At 48.6% G+C, this 21,399-nt stretch overlaps 1 pseudogene; it reads right to left on the reverse strand.

Annotated features, from left to right (window-relative positions):
• Nucleotides 1-18,596: 18,596 nt before the first annotated feature.
• LOC139999381 (kinesin-like protein KIF27) overlaps nucleotides 18,597-21,399 on the reverse strand; it is a 36,864-nt pseudogene continuing 34,061 nt past the window's right edge.

Genomic DNA, 21,399 nt, shown 5'->3' on the forward strand with positions numbered 1-21,399 from the left:
TTCACTCTTTCACAACAAGCCTAAATATATCCCTTACCAGCATGGGAGAAGACTGAAAATCTGGGCCCCAGGAAACGCATTCCGAGCCCCTGTCGCCCATCCAAAATGCCCCCAAAGGAAGGCTTTGGGTACAAGTGAACTCCCCAGAGGAGCCTTCACGCAGCCCCACATGCAACTGGACCCTCTGAGTTCACTCATTCCAAGCAACCCTAAATATATCTCTAGCCGTCATCAGAGACGACTGAAAAATCAGGCCACAGAAAAATCGTTGTGAGCCCCTTTCGCCCATCCAAAAGAGCCCCCAAACGAAGGCTTTGTGTACAAGTGAACTCCCCAGGGGAGCCTTTACGCAGCCCCACACGCAACTGGACCCTCCGGGTTCGCTGTTTCCGAGCAAGAGTTAATATATCCCTTACCGGCATAGAAGACGACTGAAAAATTGGGCCCCAGGAAACGCATTTCGTGCCACTTTCGCCCATCTAAAATTGCCCGCAAAGGAAGGCTTTGGGTACAAGTGAACTCCCCAGGGGAGCCTTTACGCAGCCCCACATGCAACGGGACCCTCTGGGTTCGCACTTTCCGAGCAAACCTAAACATATCCTTAGCCGTCGTGGGTGAAGACTGAAAAACCGGGCCCCAGGAAACGCGTTGCGAGCCCCTTTTCCCCATCCAAAAGTGCCCCCAAAGGAAGGCTATGCGTATATCTGAACTCCCCAGGGGAGCCTTTACGCAGCCCCACATGCAACAGGACCATCCGGGTTCGCTGTTTCCGAGCAAGAATTAATATATCCCTAGCCGGCATAGAAGACGACTGAAAAATCGGGCCCCAGGAAACGTTTTGCGAGCCCCTTTCGCCCATCCAAAAGTGCCCGCAAATGAAGGCTTTGGGTACAAGTGATCTCCCCAGGGGAGCCTTTACGCTGCCCCACATGCAAAGGGACCCTCCGGGTTCGCTCTTTCCGAGCAAACCTAAATATTTCCCTAGCCGTCATGGGTCAAGACTGAAAATCCGGGCCCCAGGAAACGCATTCCGAGCCCCTGTCGCCCATCCAAAATGCCCCCAAAGGAAGGCTTTGGGTACAAGTGAACTCCCCAGAGGAGGCTTTACGCAGCCCCACATTCAACTGGACCCTCTGAGTTCACTCATTCCAAGCAACCCTAAATATATCTCTAGCCATCATCAGAGACGACTGAAAAATCAGGCCACAGAAAAATCGTTGTGAGCCCCTTTCGCCCATCCAAAATTCCCCGCAAAGGAAGGCTTTGGGTACAAGAGAACTCCCCAGGGGAGCCTTTACGCAGCCCCACATGCAACGGGACCCTCCGCGTTCACTCTTTCACAGCAAGCCTAAATATATCCCTAGATGGCGTGGGAGAAGACTGAAAAACCAAGCCCGAGAAAACGCGTTGTGAGCCCCTTTCGCCCATCCAAAAGTGCCCCCAAAGGAATCATAGAATCATAGAATCATAGAATATCCTAAGTTGGAAGGGACCCTTAAGGATCATCAAGTCCAACTCTTGACACCGCACAGGTCTACCCAAGTTCAGACCATGTGACTAAGTGCACAGTCCAATCTCTTCTTAAATTCAGTCAGGCTCGGTGCAGTGACCACTTCCCTGGGGAGCCTGTTCCAGTGTGCAACCACTCTCTCTGTGAAGAACCCCTTCCTGATGTCCAGCCTAAACTTCCCCTGCCTCAGCTTAACTCCGTTCCCGCGGGTCCTGTCGCTGGTGTTAATGGAGAAAAGGTCTCCTGCCTCGTACAAGTGAACTCCCCAGGGGAGCCTTTACGCAGACCCACATGCAACTGGACCCTCCGGGTTCACTCTTTCACAACAAGCCTAAATATAGCCCTTACCGGCATGGGAGGAGACTGAAAATCCAGTCCTTAGAAAAAGCGTTGCGAGCCCATTTCGCCCATCCCAAAGTGCACCCAAAGGAAGGCTTTGGGTACATTTGAACTCCCCAGGGGAGCCTTCACACAGACCCATATGCAACTGGACCCTCCGGGTTCGCTCTTTCCGAGCAAACCTAAATACAGCCCTATATGGATTAGGAGAAAACTGATAAACCGGGCCCCAGGAAACACGTTGCGAGCCCGTGTCGCCCATCCAAAAGTGCCCGCAAAGGAAGGCTTTGCATACAAGTGAACTCCCCAGGGGAGCCTTTACGCAGCCCCACATGCAACTGGACCCTCTGGGTTCACGGTTTCCGAGCAAGCCTTCATATAGCCCTAGCTGGCATAGAACACGTCTGAAAAATTGGGCCCTAGGAAACGCGTTGCGAGCCCCTTCCGCCCATCCAAAATTGCCCCCAAAGGAAGGCTTTGGGTACAACTGAACTCCCCAGGGGAGCCTTCACGCAGCCCCACATGCAACTGGACCCTCCGGGTTCACTCTTTCACAACAAGCCTAAATATATCCCTTACCAGCATGGGAGAAGACTGAAAATCTGGGCCCCAGGAAACGCATTCCGAGCCCCTGTCGCCCATCCAAAATGCCCCCAAAGGAAGGCTTTGGGTACAAGAGAACTCCCCAGAGGAGCCTTCACGCAGCCCCACATGCAACTGGACCCTCTGAGTTCACTCATTCCAAGCAACCCTAAATATATCTCTAGCCGTCATCACAGACGACTGAAAAATCAGGCCCCAGAAAACGCGTTGCGAGCCCCTTTCGCCCATCCAAAAGAGCCCCCAAACGAAGGCTTTGTGTACAAGTGAACTCCCCAGGGGAGCCTTTACGCAGCCCCACATGCAACTGGACCCTCCGGGTTCGCTGTTTCCGAGCAAGAGTTAATATATCCCTTACCGGCATAGAAGATGACTGAAAAATTGGGCCCCAGGAAACGCATTTCGTGCCACTTTTGCCCATCTAAAATTGGCCACAAAGGAAGGCTTTGGGTACAAGTGAACTCCCCAGGGGATCCTTTACGCAGCCCCACATGCAACGGGACCCTCTGGGTTCGCACTTTCCGAGCAAACCTAAATATATCCTTAGCCGTCGTGGGTGAAGACTGAAAAACCGGGCCCCAGGAAACGCGTTGCGAGCCCCTTTTCCCCATCCAAAAGTGCCCCCAAAGGAAGGCTATGCGTATATCTGAACTTCCCAGGGGAGCCTTTACGCAGCCCCACATGCAACTGGACCCTTTGGGTTCACTGTTTCCGAGCAACCCTAAATATATCCCTAGATGGCATCGAAGAGGACTGAAAAATTGGGCCCCAGAAAACGCGTTGCAAGCCCCTTTCGCCCATTCAAAAGTGCCCCCAAAGGAAGGCTTTGGGTACAAGTGATCTCCCCAGGGGAGCCTTTACGCAGCCCCACATGCAACGGGACCCTCCGGGTTCACTCTTTCATAGCAAGCCTAAATAAATCCCTAACCTGCAACTAAGACTGAAAACCCGGACCCGAGGAAACGCATTCCGAGCCCCTTTCACCCATCCAAAAGTGCCCCCAAAGGAAGGCTTTGGGTACAAGTGAACTCCCCAGGGGAGCCTTCACGCAGCCCCACATGCAACTGGACCCTCCGGGTTCACTCTTTCACAGCAAGCCTAAATATATCCCTGGCGGGCGTGGGATAAGACTGAAAAACCGGGCCCCAGAAAAAGCGTTGCGAGCCCCTTTCGCCCATCCAAAAGTGCCCCCAAAGGAAGGCTTTGGGTACAAGTGAACTCCCCAGGGGAGCCTTTACGCAGCCCCACATGGAACTGGACCCTCCGAGTTCACTCATCCCGAGCAACCCGAAATATATCCCTGGCCGGCATCAGAGACGACTAAAAAATCGGGCCCCAGAAAATGCGTTGTGAGGCCCTTACACCCATCCAAAAGTGCCCGCAAAGGAAGGCTTTGGGTACAACTGAACTCCCCAGGGGAGACTTTATGCAGCCCCACATGCAACTGGACCCTCCGTGTTCACTCTTTCACAACAAGCCTAAATATAGCCCTTATCGGCATGGGAGAAGACTGAAAATCTGGGCCCCAGGAAACGCATTCCTAGCCCCTTTCACCCATCCAAAAATTCCCGCAAAGGAAGGCTTTGGGTACAAGTGAACTCCCCAGGGGAGCCTTCACGCAGCCCCACATGCAACTGGACCCTCCGGGTTCGCTCTTTCCGAGCAAACCTAAATACAGCCCTAGCCGGACTGGGAGAAAACTGAAAAACCGGGCCCCAGAAAAAGCGTTTCGAGCCCGTGTCGCCCATCCAAAAGTGCCCGCAAAGGAAGGCTTTGGGTACAAGTGAACTCCCCAGGGGAGACTTTATGCAGCCCCACATGCAAGGGGACCCTCCGGGTTCACTCTTTCACAACAAGCCTAAATATAACTCTTACCGGCATGGGAGGAGACTGAAAATCCGGTCCCTAGAAAAAGCGTTGCGAGCCCCTTTCGCCCATACAAAAGTGCCCCCAAAGGAAGGCATTGGGTACAAGTGAACTCCCCAGGGGAGCCTTTAGGCAGAACCACATGAAACTGGACCCTCCGGGTTCGCTCTTTCCGAGCAAACCTAAATACAGCCCTAGCCGGACTGGGAGAAAACTGAAAAACCGGGCCCCAGGAAAAGCGTTGCGAGCCCCTTTCGCCCATCCAAATGTGGCCCCAAAGGAAGGCTTTGGGTACAAGTGAACTCCCCAGGGGAGCCTTTAGGCAGCCCTACATGCAACTGGACCCTCCGGGTTCGTTGTTTCGGAGCAACCCTAAATATAGCCCTAGCCGGCGTGGGAGAAGACTGAAAATCTGGGCCCCAGGATACGCGTTGTGAGCCCCTTTCGCCCATCCAAAAGTGCCCGCAAAGGAAGGCTTTGGGTACAAGTGAACTCCCCAGGGGAGCCTTTACGCAGCCCTACATGCAACTGGACCCTCCGGGTTCGTTGTTTCCGAGCAAGCCTTCATATATCCCTAGCTGGCATAGAACACGTCTGAAAAATTGGGCACCAGAGAACGCGTTCCGAGCCCCTTTCGCCCATCCAAAAGTGCCCCCAAAGGAAGGCTTTGGGTACAAGTGAACTCCCTAGAGGAGGCTTTACGCAGCCACACATGCAACTGGACCCTCGGACTTCACTCATTCCAAGCAACCCTAAATATATCTCTAGCCGCCATCAGGGACGACTGAAAAATCAGGCCACAGAAAAATCGTTGTGAGCCCCTTTCGCCCATTCAAAAGTGCCCGCAAAGGAAGGCTTTGTGTACAAGTGATCTCCCCAGGGGAGCCTTTACGCAGCCCCACATGCAACTGGACCCTCCGGCTTCACTTTGTCATAGCAAGCCTAAATATATCCCTTACCTGCACGTAAGACTGAAAATCCGGGCCCGAGGAAACGCATTCCGAGCCACTTTCACCCATACAAAATTGCCCCCAAAGGAAGGCTTTGGGTACAACTGAACTCCCCAGGGGAGCCTTTACGGAGACCCACATGCAACTGGACCCTCCGTGTTCACTCTTTCAAAACAAGCCTAAATTTAGCCCTTATCGGCATGGGAGAAGACTGAAAATCTGGGCACCAGGAAACGCATTCCTCGCCCCTTTCACCCATCCAAAAATTCCCGCAAAGGAAGGCTTTGGGTACAAGTGAACTCCCCAGGGGAGCCTTTACGCAGCCCCACATGCAACTGGACCCTCCGGGTTCGCTCTTTCCGAGCAAGCGTATATATATCCGTAGCCGGCATAGAAGACGACTGAAAAATCGGGCCCTAGGAAACGCATTCCAAGCCCCTTTCGCCCATCCAAAAGTGCCCGCAAAGGAAGGCTTTGGGTACAAGTGAACTCCCCAGGGGAGCCTTCACGCAGCCCCACATGCAACTGGACCCTCCGGGTTCACTCTTTCACAGCAAGCCTGAATATATCCATAGCCGGCATAGAAGACGACTGAAAAATCGGGCCCCAGAAAACGCATTCCGAGCCCCTTTGGACCATCCAAAAGTGCCCCCAAAGGAAGGCTTTGGGTACAAGTGAACTCCCCAGGGGAGCCTTTACGCAGCCCCACATGCAACGGGATCCTCCGGGTTCTCTCTTTCTGAGCAACCCTAAATATATCCCTAGCTGGCATCGAAGACGACTGTAAAATCGCGCCCCAGAAAACGCGTTGCGAGCCCCTTTCACCCACCCAAAAGTGCCCGCAAAGGAAGGCTTTGGGTACAAGTGACCTCCCCAGGGGGGCCTTTACGCAGCCCCACATGCAACTGGACCCTTTGGGTTCACTGTTTCCGAGCAACCCTAAATATATCCCTAGATGGCATCGAAGAGGACTGAAAAATTGGGCCCCAGAAAACGCGTTGCAAGCCCCTTTCGCCCATTCAAAAGTGCCCCCAAAGGAAGGCTTTGGGTACAAGTGATCTCCCCAGGGGAGCCTTTACGCAGCCCCACATGCAACGGGACCCTCCGGGTTCACTCTTTCATAGCAAGCCTAAATAAATCCCTAACCTGCAACTAAGACTGAAAACCCGGACCCGAGGAAACGCATTCCGAGCCCCTTTCACCCATCCAAAAGTGCCCCCAAAGGAAGGCTTTGGGTACAAGTGAACTCCCCAGGGGAGCCTTCACGCAGCCCCACATGCAACTGGACCCTCCGGGTTCACTCTTTCACAGCAAGCCTAAATATATCCCTGGCGGGCGTGGGATAAGACTGAAAAACTGGGCCCCAGAAAAAGCGTTGCGAGCCCCTTTCGCCCATCCAAAAGTGCCCCCAAAGGAAGGCTTTGGGTACAAGTGAACTCCCCAGGGGAGCCTTTACGCAGCCCCACATGGAACTGGACCCTCCGAGTTCACTCATCCCGAGCAACCCGAAATATATCCCTGGCCGGCATCAGAGACGACTAAAAAATCGGGCCCCAGAAAATGCGTTGTGAGGCCCTTACACCCATCCAAAAGTGCCCGCAAAGGAAGGCTTTGGGTACAACTGAACTCCCCAGGGGAGACTTTATGCAGCCCCACATGCAACTGGACCCTCCGTGTTCACTCTTTCACAACAAGCCTAAATATAGCCCTTATCGGCATGGGAGAAGACTGAAAATCTGGGCCCCAGGAAACGCATTCCTAGCCCCTTTCACCCATCCAAAAATTCCCGCAAAGGAAGGCTTTGGGTACAAGTGAACTCCCCAGGGGAGCCTTCACGCAGCCCCACATGCAACTGGACCCTCCGGGTTCGCTCTTTCCGAGCAAACCTAAATACAGCCCTAGCCGGACTGGGAGAAAACTGAAAAACCGGGCCCCAGAAAAAGCGTTTCGAGCCCGTGTCGCCCATCCAAAAGTGCCCGCAAAGGAAGGCTTTGGGTACAAGTGAACTCCCCAGGGGAGACTTTATGCAGCCCCACATGCAAGGGGACCCTCCGGGTTCACTCTTTCACAACAAGCCTAAATATAACTCTTACCGGCATGGGAGGAGACTGAAAATCCGGTCCCTAGAAAAAGCGTTGCGAGCCCCTTTCGCCCATACAAAAGTGCCCCCAAAGGAAGGCATTGGGTACAAGTGAACTCCCCAGGGGAGACTTTACGCAGAACCACATGAAACTGGACCCTCCGGGTTCGCTCTTTCCGAGCAAACCTAAATACAGCCCTAGCCGGATTAGGAGAAAACTGAAAAACCGGGCCCCAGGAAAAGCGTTGCGAGCCCCTTTCGCCCATCCAAATGTGGCCCCAAAGGAAGGCTTTGGGTACAAGTGAACTCCCCAGGGGAGCCTTTAGGCAGCCCTACATGCAACTGGACCCTCCGGGTTCGTTGTTTCGGAGCAACCCTAAATATAGCCCTAGCCGGCGTGGGAGAAGACTGAAAATCTGGGCCCCAGGATACGCGTTGTGAGCCCCTTTCGCCCATCCAAAAGTGCCCGCAAAGGAAGGCTTTGGGTACAAGTGAACTCCCCAGGGGAGCCTTTACGCAGCCCTACATGCAACTGGACCCTCCGGGTTCGTTGTTTCCGAGCAAGCCTTCATATATCCCTAGCTGGCATAGAACACGTCTGAAAAATTGGGCACCAGAGAACGCGTTCCGAGCCCCTTTCGCCCATCCAAAAGTGCCCCCAAAGGAAGGCTTTGGGTACAAGTGAACTCCCTAGAGGAGGCTTTACGCAGCCACACATGCAACTGGACCCTCGGACTTCACTCATTCCAAGCAACCCTAAATATATCTCTAGCCGCCATCAGGGACGACTGAAAAATCAGGCCACAGAAAAATCGTTGTGAGCCCCTTTCGCCCATTCAAAAGTGCCCGCAAAGGAAGGCTTTGTGTACAAGTGATCTCCCCAGGGGAGCCTTTACGCAGCCCCACATGCAACTGGACCCTCCGGCTTCACTTTGTCATAGCAAGCCTAAATATATCCCTTACCTGCACGTAAGACTGAAAATCCGGGCCCGAGGAAACGCATTCCGAGCCACTTTCACCCATACAAAATTGCCCCCAAAGGAAGGCTTTGGGTACAACTGAACTCCCCAGGGGAGCCTTTACGGAGACCCACATGCAACTGGACCCTCCGTGTTCACTCTTTCAAAACAAGCCTAAATTTAGCCCTTATCGGCATGGGAGAAGACTGAAAATCTGGGCACCAGGAAACGCATTCCTCGCCCCTTTCACCCATCCAAAAATTCCCGCAAAGGAAGGCTTTGGGTACAAGTGAACTCCCCAGGGGAGACTTTATGCAGCCCCACATGCAAGGGGACCCTCCGGGTTCACTCTTTCACAACAAGCCTAAATATAACTCTTACCGGCATGGGAGGAGACTGAAAATCCGGTCCCTAGAAAAAGCGTTGCGAGCCCCTTTCGCCCATACAAAAGTGCCCCCAAAGGAAGGCATTGGGTACAAGTGAACTCCCCAGGGGAGACTTTACGCAGAACCACATGAAACTGGACCCTCCGGGTTCGCTCTTTCCGAGCAAACCTAAATACAGCCCTAGCCGGATTAGGAGAAAACTGAAAAACCGGGCCCCAGGAAAAGCGTTGCGAGCCCCTTTCGCCCATCCAAATGTGGCCCCAAAGGAAGGCTTTGGGTACAAGTGAACTCCCCAGGGGAGCCTTTAGGCAGCCCTACATGCAACTGGACCCTCCGGGTTCGTTGTTTCGGAGCAACCCTAAATATAGCCCTAGCCGGCGTGGGAGAAGACTGAAAATCTGGGCCCCAGGATACGCGTTGTGAGCCCCTTTCGCCCATCCAAAAGTGCCCGCAAAGGAAGGCTTTGGGTACAAGTGAACTCCCCAGGGGAGCCTTTACGCAGCCCTACATGCAACTGGACCCTCCGGGTTCGTTGTTTCCGAGCAAGCCTTCATATATCCCTAGCTGGCATAGAACACGTCTGAAAAATTGGGCACCAGAGAACGCGTTCCGAGCCCCTTTCGCCCATCCAAAAGTGCCCCCAAAGGAAGGCTTTGGGTACAAGTGAACTCCCTAGAGGAGGCTTTACGCAGCCACACATGCAACTGGACCCTCGGACTTCACTCATTCCAAGCAACCCTAAATATATCTCTAGCCGCCATCAGGGACGACTGAAAAATCAGGCCACAGAAAAATCGTTGTGAGCCCCTTTCGCCCATTCAAAAGTGCCCGCAAAGGAAGGCTTTGTGTACAAGTGATCTCCCCAGGGGAGCCTTTACGCAGCCCCACATGCAACTGGACCCTCCGGCTTCACTTTGTCATAGCAAGCCTAAATATATCCCTTACCTGCACGTAAGACTGAAAATCCGGGCCCGAGGAAACGCATTCCGAGCCACTTTCACCCATACAAAATTGCCCCCAAAGGAAGGCTTTGGGTACAACTGAACTCCCCAGGGGAGCCTTTACGGAGACCCACATGCAACTGGACCCTCCGTGTTCACTCTTTCAAAACAAGCCTAAATTTAGCCCTTATCGGCATGGGAGAAGACTGAAAATCTGGGCACCAGGAAACGCATTCCTCGCCCCTTTCACCCATCCAAAAATTCCCGCAAAGGAAGGCTTTGGGTACAAGTGAACTCCCCAGGGGAGCCTTTACGCAGCCCCACATGCAACTGGACCCTCCGGGTTCGCTCTTTCCGAGCAAGCGTATATATATCCGTAGCCGGCATAGAAGACGACTGAAAAATCGGGCCCTAGGAAACGCATTCCAAGCCCCTTTCGCCCATCCAAAAGTGCCCGCAAAGGAAGGCTTTGGGTACAAGTGAACTCCCCAGGGGAGCCTTCACGCAGCCCCACATGCAACTGGACCCTCCGGGTTCACTCTTTCACAGCAAGCCTGAATATATCCATAGCCGGCATAGAAGACGACTGAAAAATCGGGCCCCAGAAAACGCATTCCGAGCCCCTTTGGACCATCCAAAAGTGCCCCCAAAGGAAGGATTTGGGTACAAGTGAACTCCCCAGGGGAGCCTTTACGCAGACCCACATGCAACGGGATCCTCCGGGTTCTCTCTTTCTGAGCAAGCCTTAATATATCCCTAGCCGGCATAGAAGACGACTGAAAAATCGGGCCCCAGGAAACGCGTTGCGAGCCCCTTTCGCCCATCCAAAAGTGCCCCCAAAGGAAGGCTTTGGGTACAAGTGAACTCCCCAGCAGAGCCTTTACACAGCCCCACATGCAACTGGACCCTCCGGTTTCGTTGTTTCCGAGCAAGCCTTTATATAGCCCTAGCCGGCATAGAAGACGTCTGAAAAATTGGGCCCCAGGAAACGCGTTGCGAGCCCCTTTCGCCCATCCAAAAGTGCCCCCAAAGGAAGGCTTTGGGTACAAGTGAACTCCCCAGGAGAGCCTTTACGCAGCCCCACATGCAACTGGACCCTCCGGGTTCATTGTTTCCGAGCAAGCCTTAATTTATCCCTAGCCGGCATAGAAGACGTCTGAAAAATTGGGCCACAGGAAACGCGTTGCAAGCCCCTTTCGCCCATCCAAAAGTGCCCGCAAAGGAAGGCTTTGGGTACAAGTGAACTCTCCAGGGGAGCCTTTAGCCAGTCCTACCTTACCAGTCAGGCGTTTTTGTTAAATGCTCCAGGGAATTCTATACATATTGTACAAGTGTGACTTTTGCTTCAATATGTACATTACAGACCCTTCACTTCAGAATGAGAACTACCAAGAATTCACGAGCTTCTTCCTCTAAGCCCAGAATGCACGTTGATGTGTTTGCGTTCTGCTCTGCAAAATGGCATGGCAACTTTACAACAGCTACAGACTTCTGCGTAGTAGCTTTTTACTTATTGTCAATCCCAGCTAAGATGCTTGCTTTTCCCACCCAGCTAAGATGCTTGCTTTTCCCATGAGTCTTGTTTTCCCCATTATTTTTCCACTTCAAGAAAGACATTTGGTTATCTCTTTTCCTTTATCCGCATGTGACACTGCTACCTGTGTTTTTCTCAGATCTATTTCATGGCTGATCTTTGTCTCCACTTCCTCTGTTATAAATCCCTACATCTGTTAGATTTGGACTCCTGTTTTCAAACACCTTGGTAACTTTTTGCTTTTTGAGGTGCTTCTACTTTCTTAAAGAAGAAAGACCTGGATGTACAAGTCAAGTATCTCCAAAGAAAGGAAGCATGCAGAATTCATGAGAAAAGCCACAAAGCAAATTGCCAGCTGATTCACAGCATACCTGATCATTTTGTTTTCCAAGATATTAAAAACACCACGGCTGTGCTGGCCAAGAGGAAATGTGGCAATTCCCTTCGGGCTTGGAGTACTTACGACACTCAAGATACTAATGCTTATCTGGTATCTTTTCAATATTGAGTACCTTGTGTTCTTTTGCCCAAGGTGAAGACAGGCAGTTTTGGAACCAACAGACTACACCTGGGTAGCCAGATAGCATACCATATAGGCATCCTTCTTCACTTCTATGAAATTCTGAAGTGGTTCACCTGGGAAATACAACAGCAGCATAGTTGTTAGACAGCCAGTCATGTGAAAGGCTTTGTTCAATTGACTGCTGCTTGTAAGCAATAATTACATCATGACAGAAAGTGACAGAGTGACATAATTTTTTAGTGCATAACTCCGGTCTGTATGTGAATAGCTGGATTAGTATGAATGGGAAAGAACCACTTAAGTAAATCTACACAGGAAATAAAGATAGATAGAATCATTTTTGTCTGTTCTTCTAAAAGCTGTCTATTAATTATGAAGCCACAGCACTGCTTCAAATGCTGGAATTGACACTGTTCCTGTAAATTGACACTGTTCCTTTCATTTCATTAGACCAACTATACAGAGTTGTATAGAGAAGACTATTCTTGTGAAGAAGAGTTGTATAGCATAGCCTAAGTACCCTAAATCTAAGCAGGTAAAATCATACCTAGTAAAGAACATGTCTTTCTTTCATGAGGTAAGTGTAAGAGCATTCCCAAAATTCCGTCCTGACTTGGGGAACAACAAACCAAAACTGTGCAAAAGAAATCATGAGCCACTGGGATGAGTGCTCTGGCAAGCAGACCCAGATTCTTCAGATTCTTTGCAGCAAATCTACCCAGGCTATCATTTGCACTTCCTATCTACTTCAGTGCAACCAACTTTTGATTTATCCTCGGAGTATTTCTCAAGTTTTTCAGTCCTTCCCCAGACCTCTCCCCTTCACACGGTCCATGAAGCCCACCTTCAGCCAGAGAGGAGGCATGGCCACCCTGAAGAAAGAAAATGAATGGGGACAGTCCCTGCCACCTCATCCTAGTACTACGTACTGGGACCAGGTTGCCATAGGCATCTGTCCCTGGAGTGGAGCAGGGTGGAGCATTAATCAGAAAGGAATTTGTCTCTATTGACGAGAGCAAGCCACATTCCTCATGGATATCACAAGTCTTCTTTTCATTCCCTGTGGAGCTCTTGAAGCCCTCTGCTCAGGGAACCTCACTGCTGGAGACCCCTGTATGTTCTACAGGGACTCCTGGTACCTCAAGTGACCTGAGGCGTGGATTTCACAGCTCAACTGGAAGCTTGAGCGATGCATAAGCCTTAGGTATTGCAACCTGTTCCTTCCTTAGATCTCTCCTTACCTACGTATGGACAAGATTGTCAGGTGTTGTTTTTGAACCTTCCAGTACCCACTAATCACTGAATTGAAAAAGCCAATCTGCAAGCAAGGACTAGATTTCCAACAAAAAACGGAGAGAAGCACTGGAAAAGCTGTTGTGAACAATAGCCCCCTCTTGTGTGTTAAAGGAGCAGCAGGTCTGTGTCTGCATAGGCCTGAGCTTTGGAGCTTTACGCAAACTTGGTAAACTTGTGAGGAAAGCAACCAGTGCAAGTGGCTTCCCCAAGGGGCGACTGGACAGAAGCGAACGCCTGACAGTGGCTGCCCAAGCTGACGGCTTAGCTCTGGTCTGGATATATCATAAGCTTTGTTGTGCAGGGTAGAAGTGAATTTCCGTCATGAAAAACAGCCCGGTGCTGTATGATATCATGTTTATTTCATAAAGAAGCAAGGAGGGAGGAAAACTTGACTGTTTTCTAAGACTCTTGCACATCCTCAGCACATTGAGCACGTAGGTCCTAGCACTGCACTACTAAGGGAAGACCTCAATCAGGAGCAGATTATTCTTGATTAATTTAAACTGGGTGAGCGGGAATCACACCAGACAAAGACGTCCTTTTCACCAACATAGTTTATTTTGCCTGTCACGGCTCTACACGAAGACAGTAAAAAGGTAACAAATAAGGCAATATTCCCTCCTTCCCCTTCCCTCTCCTCCCCTCCACTTCCTTCCCCGACTCTCTCCTCCCCTATACTCCCATACATTCCCCCCACACACACTCCCCTACACTCTCCTCACCTACACTCCCCTACACACACCTCCCCTACACACTGCTCCCCTACACTCCTCTACACTCTGCTCCCCTACCCTCTTCTTCACCCAGTTCCCCTACACTCCCCTACACTCTGCTCCCCTACCCTCTTCTTCACTCAGTTCCCCTACACTCTCCTACACTCTGCTCCCCTACCCTCCCCTACATTCTGCTCCCCTACCCTCTTCTTCACTCAGTTCCCCTACACTCCCCTACACACACCTCCCCTACCTTCCCCTTCACTCTGTTCCCCTACACTCCCCTTCCCTACACTCCCCTCCACTCTCCTCTCCTACACTCCCCTATACTCTCCTCCCCTACGCTCCCCTACACTCTCCTCACCAAACAATCCCCTCCCCTACACTACCCTACACTACCATACACTACCCTACACTCCACTACACTCTGCTCCCCTGCCCTCCCCTGCCCTCCCGTGCCCTCCCCTGCCCTCCCCAGAACTCCCCTGCCCTCCCCTGCCCTTCCCTCCCCTCCCATTCTCGTTTTTACCCTTCCCTCCCCTCCCTCCCGTTCTCTTCATTCCCTCCCCTTCCCTCCCGTCTTCTCCTTTCTTCTTCTCCTCTCTTCTCCTTTCTTTCACAAATTGCAATGGAGAACAGGGAGAAGCATCACTTCCAGTCACTTCCGTCGTTCTCGTAGCTTGTGTCACTGCCTGATTCGTGGCAATCCATCAGCAGTATCCAGAAGCGTTCCAGCTGCTGTGCTACTAGGTGAGCAGCAGTCTCCAAGGGGCAATCACGGACTTCTTGCTGTGGCTCGGACACGGCACTTTCAAGTCCACCCTGGCTTGGCCATGTCCTCTTGCTACGTCCCCACCTACATTACAGTTCTGCTTAGAAGCCGAAGCACGGTGCTGAAGTAGTTCCACTCCTTCCATTTGCAATGATTGAGTTTGTCTAGCCAAGTGGTTTCTGTCCATAGAACACAAGAAAGAGGTTTTGCTTAGAAACAACGCAAGGAGGACTTCTTTTCCACATGGGCAAGGAATAGTCACGCTTTTCTAATGGAGACTCTAGTGGAAGAGAGAATGACAGATCATTCCGAGAGCTTTGAAATATCCCTTGGGGATGCTTAGTGCAGAGGACCAGAGGAAAGCTGTCCAAAGGACACCAGAGAATCACTCTGAATTACTTCCTCACAGACACATGTCCTTACTATGTCTGATATGGCTTCATGTCTGATATGGCTTCAGCTGGTTTCAGGGTTCTTGTTCACCTAAAACCTAAATTCGGAGTTGTAAATGAAGATGGAAAGATTGACAAATGTATAAATCACTGATGGGGAAAAAAAAAAAAAGAAAAAAAAGTGCTTTGAGAACTTTGGCCATTAGCCCTGGAAAGCATCAAAGTACTGTCCTCTGAAGCAAATGCCTTCTTCTCTTGATACCTAAAGAGGTAAATCAATCCAATGTTGTAACATTAGAAAAGCAAACACTAAACACAAGCAAAGGAGAAGAACACAAGTAAGCAATTGCAATGCCTATGGGGCTATTGCAGGGTTAGGCAAAGAACTATTGTACCATGAAATCTTGGGATAGAAGAAATATTATGTGCATTTTTTACTGTTTCATTTGTTGAGCTAATTTAGAAGTGGATATAAAATTGTTTTCTTTTTTTTTTTTTTCCTCTTGAGTTCACTCCTTTTTATAGGATTTCATAATAGAATAGATATATACAAAAAAAAAAAAAAAAAGATTCCAAGCAGGTAATCATATTCACAATTATTTTTTCAATCCAGAAACAATAGCAAGGATGAGCTGAAAAGTATTTCTATGCCATTAGAGTGTCAAGTTGTGTCCCATACGTTAGTAACAGTCAGAGGATTCATTTTGGAGAACAAAAGATATCTTGAAAGAAGTAAAGACAGAAGTAAATATGTATGCATGTACATCTCTATCTCTCTACAGAAACCTAAGAAACTCGTATGCAGGTTAGCTTCTTGTGCTCTCTTCTCAAAGTTCTAGTGAATACAGCATCAGTGTGTGTTCCAAACATTACCCTCAGTCCAGCACGGATACACACGAGAGGTCAGTCTGCAGGTTGCGCAGGCCAAGAAACTGCTCTGGCTTGATGGGAAGAGCCAAGGCAGAAGTTGCTGTCAGAGAAAAGATGCTGTCAAAGCGTGTCACGTCCATGCTAGAGCCTCTCTCCCACCATCTAGCTCTACTGCATCTAGATGCATCTATACTAGAGCGTCGCTACTTAGCCAGTCTGGGGGATCTTAGGAGCCTTCTGAAGACCCAGAGGAGGGGCTCTTTGTCCTTTCTGTTTTAACAGCCAGTGAAAACTCTTAGCGTTTGACACAGAGTGGCTGAAAAACACAAAGTGGACTTGCAATCTTCACAGCTTCGAAGCAAGTGGAGATTGTGGAGGTTGTGGAGTAACCAAGGAAACTGTTGATCTAGAAGCAGCCTACAGATTGTGTTTAGCCAGGGTCTTGTATTGCCCTTCTGGCTGATCTGCCAGCAATTCAAGAAAGTCTCCCTGGCAAGCCAGCCCTGGAGTCACCCAAAACTTGGTGAAACCCATGAGATTAGAAAGGAGACAGTTGCACTCCATAAACTGCAGGTTTCTGTGCTTTTTGCTTGCTTGCTTGCTTGCTTGTTTTCCAGGCTGAATTGGATTAGCTGGACAAGTTGGCAGCTGCCTACAGACAAATACCTTATCAGGAGTCTAAACTACGGGATTGCTCTGAGAACAATGAATTGGACTTGACGTTCTTAGGAAGTCTTTCCAGCTACGCTTTCTACCACTACAGAAATGCACCTGATTCTTTCACAAAGCTTACGGGTGCTGACTGCAAATAGTCCTCATCATTCTCCATTGCCTTCCTCATCTCCATTCTCTTTTGGTGAAGCTTTTCCGAGCAGAGATGAAGAGCAGCTCTAATACGCAGTCTGGGATTCTGCAAAGGAAAAGAAGAATCCTCCTGAAAACTCTTTGCAACCTCACCCACCATCCCCAAAGCAAAGAAGAGCAAAAGAACACCGCTTGATCACAGCAAGCATCAACTCGAGCATAGGTCTCCTGCAAGTGTAGCGGGGTTCAACAGCTGCCGAACAAGCTTAAGGAGCACACCCAGAATCAAGTCCATCAAACCGTGTCTTCAAACAGGTGCTTGAAAGAGTTAGGTTTTCTTAGGCGTGAGGAATGAAAAAGAAAGCAAGAACTGACAACTTACCAGCACACAGTTTCCCTCGAGCTTGCTTGGCTTCATTCCGCACCTGAGGCTGGGCTCCCAAGCAGGATTGAGCAGCATTGTGCAGAAATGCCAAAGCCTCCCCAGCTGTGCTGGATCTTCAGCCCGAAGGGCTTTGGCTCTGTTGCCTCCTCAGCAACATGGGCAATTGCCCAGGCAAGCCGGTGTCCAGCAGCTTGACTCAGGAAGCACAGCCCCCCCTTGCCACCGCTTGCCGCTCACACCAGGAGCCCCCGCGGTGGTGGCAGCCGTTGCGCGGCGCTTGGTGCAGTGCGGTGCGTTGCGGGCAGAGGGCTGCGGGCTCCTTCTCCTCGGGGGCGGCTCTGCCATGGGGCGTCCGCCACGGGGCTGCTGAGGCGGCGGGGGGCTCCATGGGGGAGTGGAGGGCGACGTGCGCTGGGGCTGGGATGGGCCTGGGGCTGGGGCACCGCGCCGCCGCCACCATGCCAAGCAGCACTCCTGGCATCTGTGCTGCAGAGCCAGCCAGTGTGATGCCTTGGCGTTTGTGACTTCACAGAATCACAGAATGTCTACGTTGGAAGAGACCTCAAGACCATCGAGTGCCAAACAAAGGCAACTCTGCATTTCCTTCTTAAACACCCGGTTTCTTCAGAAAAACAAAACAAAACAAAACAAAACAAAAACAAAACAAAAAACACAGAACTTCATCCCTCACACGGGATTCCCGAAGTGAGCCTGCAGGGGCTGCCAAAGGCAGCAGCTCCTCAAGCACTGCTCCCACATGGCTCCCTACCACGGGCTCCATCCATCCCCCAGGAGCAAACTTGGTCAAACTAAGCCCCTTTGGAGATATTGGATGGCAGGCCTTACCAAATGCCGGACAAAGGAGAAGATCTAACCCATTTCGGAAACCAATATTTGCAACAACATCTTACAGTTTGGTGCAAGCAACTAGAACAAATCAATGTTTTAGGCACTAGACCTTTTATTTGCCTCCCAAGGGGAAGGATGCACTTTAATCAATATTAGTTGCTGTATGTGTGTAAATGAGGCAGGAGGAATTGAGACTGAGCACGAAAACATTTGGGGAAAGACTACGGTAATAAGGTGATTAGTCTAAGGTGATTACATAAGGTAATTCAAGATGACACCTCCTGGGGTTTTCGAGAATTATGCAACAAAATCACCTTTTTGGTTACCCAACTTTTCTTGGCTTAAGCAATCGTTTAGAGGAATCCTGATCTTCTTTTTAAGAGTAGTAGTCTTGACTTGTGTAGTGGTACAATGTGCATTTTGGTGCTGTATGAAGGACTAGATTATGATACCTGGAAGTGTAACTGAAACAAGCACCAAGTCAAAACTGGTAAGAATTTAATGAAAACTTTTAATCAAGAAGGATTGTAATAAGCCAAAGAATTTGCTTAGGCTCAAGAAAAGGGGGGACTTGAGACAGGGAACAAGATAAAGACTGGTTATTCCTAGGTCTGAGCTAGCACCATTGTATGTTAAGGACCCGAAAGACAAGGAAGTAAAAGACTGTGTCTTTTACTTTCCGCTGGCTCTTTGCTTGTAATACAAGCTTCACCATTCTAACTTGCAATTTAGGCAATCTTAAAACAACTGAACCATGACAGTAAAATATGAAATTCTTCGTATTTTCAAAAGTAGTCTGCAATTTCAGTAGCAGAACACACAAAACATAGTCTTTGAATGTGACTTTAATGTACACAGGGATTTTTGTTATTTTTAAAGCTCATCACTTTTTTATTACATTGTATTATGCCCCAAAATATATTCAGAGGAAAGATAACTAAAGGTAATTATACAAAAATACTGAGCGCTTCTTACAAACGTTACAAACATATGGATTTGAAAAAGTTAGAAATTCACAGGGACATTCACCCTTCTACATTTCGCTACAGTTTGGCTGCGATGGATGTTTCCTCACAGCAAAACATGTCCTGGACTACATGCTTCTTTGTGTATTAGACACAGAATAATCTTCCCCATGCTCATTTACAGTCCAACCTGTGCAATATTCATGTTCACACCGTCACAGCATACTTTCGACTAATGAACCTCTAGGCTTATTATCCTGCCTGGAGAGCTAAACCTCAATTCACTCTGGTAGCAACAGATGCATATGTGACCAGCATCTACGTGTTACAAAGACATGGCACTACCTCAAGTGTGACGAAATAGAACCATCAGTTAAGAGGAAGAATGAGTCACGCTGAGCCTTAAGACGAAACACGGGGCCAAGAAGGCTGCACTGTGCGTGTGAAGTGGTGGTGGTGGCAGTGTGAGGTGTAAGACAACCAAGATAATGACAATGATTAAACCATTTTTGCTTCTACACTAGAACTACTTCATTTTAAGTTTGAGTTGTGGTTAGTAGGACCTGGAACAATCAAAAAAACTTTTCATAGTTGTTTGTTGGTCCTTTTTTTTTTTTTTTTTTTTTTTTTTTTTTTGGTCAAAGCATAGATCACATTAGGAAGCTTATCTTCTTACTACAAATATCTAGGTCTTTTAACCTTAATAAAGAATGATTTTAGTTAACTGGAAGTATGGACCTCCTCATTTCCTCATTGACAATCTTCCAAGAAATAACTTCTATGAAATCAAGTGCTGGCAGCAAAATCAAGTTGATTGTTTAAAATACTGGCATCTAAAAGCATAGCATATTACACATTTGTTAATTATAATGCCATTCAGAGTCCTTCAGATCATAAAATACCGTTTTCTCAACCACAACAGTGTGAGACTGTAGCTTCTGAAATTATGCTCGAATCCACAGAAAACCAAACACGAATTTAGAACAGTGTTATACCACTGCCTCTATTACAAACTGATGTTGTCTCTCCTTTGCAAGTGTGGGGAGATGTAGTACCTTCCTGGATAAGAGTTAGTTCAGTAAAAATATGAGTTTTATGTCTATCTGATATAATTCTGTCTGTTTGCTACCCCTCAAATGATCTACTGACAAACACAAAAGCATTTTAAGATCATGTACTTACATTTAGTAGGTGCCATTAGTTGATGGGGTGACTCTCCAAAAAAGCCCTTCAATTTCTTCTTCAGCTCTCTGCTGGTTTTCTCTAGAATAAAAGAAGTCTTTTTCCAGTTGCTGGACTTTTACTTCATACTCTTTCAAGGTTTCTGCAATACCTTCACCATCTTGTTCTAGGGCAAGTAAAACTAGTATGAGAATCAAATCTTCACTTCACTTCTCTGTGCCAAAATCAAGATGCCCAGCTAGAGAATGTCCTGTATTTTGCTGACACTCTGCTTTCAGGGTGTACATTTAAACTAGTATGACAGAGGAGCAAAAAGCCCATGCCAACCCCAATTCTCCATTTTAATAGGAGCATTTAGAGGATAAAGATCAAGGGGATTGCTATCTTTCACCTTTCCAATGTCAACAAATTGAATATAAAAATGTGACAATTCTGACCGTTTTTTAAAAATGGTCAGCTTTTTTCTTTTATACAAGCACCTTGTGTCTGTTCATCAGCATCCTACATGACATCAGAATTAGTAACAGCCAAAATGCTATCTTTCTACCTCATATCTTCTTTTTTCTTTCATATGAAACACAGTATTTCTCAACAGTGACTAAAGATAATATCTGCTGTACAATTCCCCTTGGAAAACAAACAAGCACCCTTGAAATGATGCAGTATCAACTGTAGTTTTTTCTCATGTTCTCTGTGTTGTAGCGTCAGCTGCCTGTCACACTGCAACTTGATGTGCTCAAGTGCAGATTCCAATTCACGTATTATATTTTCCTGGTCTATGACCTTCATCTCCTGTTCTTCAGTCTGCAGTTGTAATTTACGTTCAGACTCTCGCAGGCCAACAATCTAAGACAATCTAATACACTTCTATCAAACCATTTCAACAAATGCTTTTACAGTTCTGCTTAATAGATGAATGGATACAAAAGCAATTGTCTGTATAAGCTGTAAGCTTATACTGGAAACAGATTTGCCTGCTGACACGAGTTCACACTTCAGAATTGAGCTCTGTAGATTTTGATCACATGGACTAGTGGATTTTTTAATGCCCTGTGCAGAACTTAAACTGATACAAGAGTTTTTTTCCTGTTTCTGGAAAACTGCCAATTTGTGTACCACAGACAACTTGTTCACAAAATCACCCAAGGTTCACCCATGGGCAAAGAGAGACACCAAGTCCTAATGCATTTCTTTTTTATGTTTCCAGGTGTCATTACGATTCTTCAGTATATGGTGGTAAGCGCTTGTTTGCAGAAAGATTTTATAATGGATTTGGAAAAAAGAAATACTATCCTGAGGTTAATAAAGACTGCAGGTGGGAAGAATTTCAATACGACACCACTGTTTAAATATGTTGCTACTTGAGAAGTTAGCAGCATAAAGCAGTGGAAAGGAGCAAGGAAATTTCCAGAGTTGCAACACCTTTTAAGCTAATGACACCAAAACAAGATACAAACAAGTAATAGAAAAGCATCTTTTTTTA

The sequence above is a fragment of the Anas platyrhynchos genome, chromosome 24 (genome assembly GCF_047663525.1).
Source record: "Anas platyrhynchos isolate ZD024472 breed Pekin duck chromosome 24, IASCAAS_PekinDuck_T2T, whole genome shotgun sequence".
NCBI lineage: Eukaryota > Metazoa > Chordata > Aves > Anseriformes > Anatidae > Anas > Anas platyrhynchos.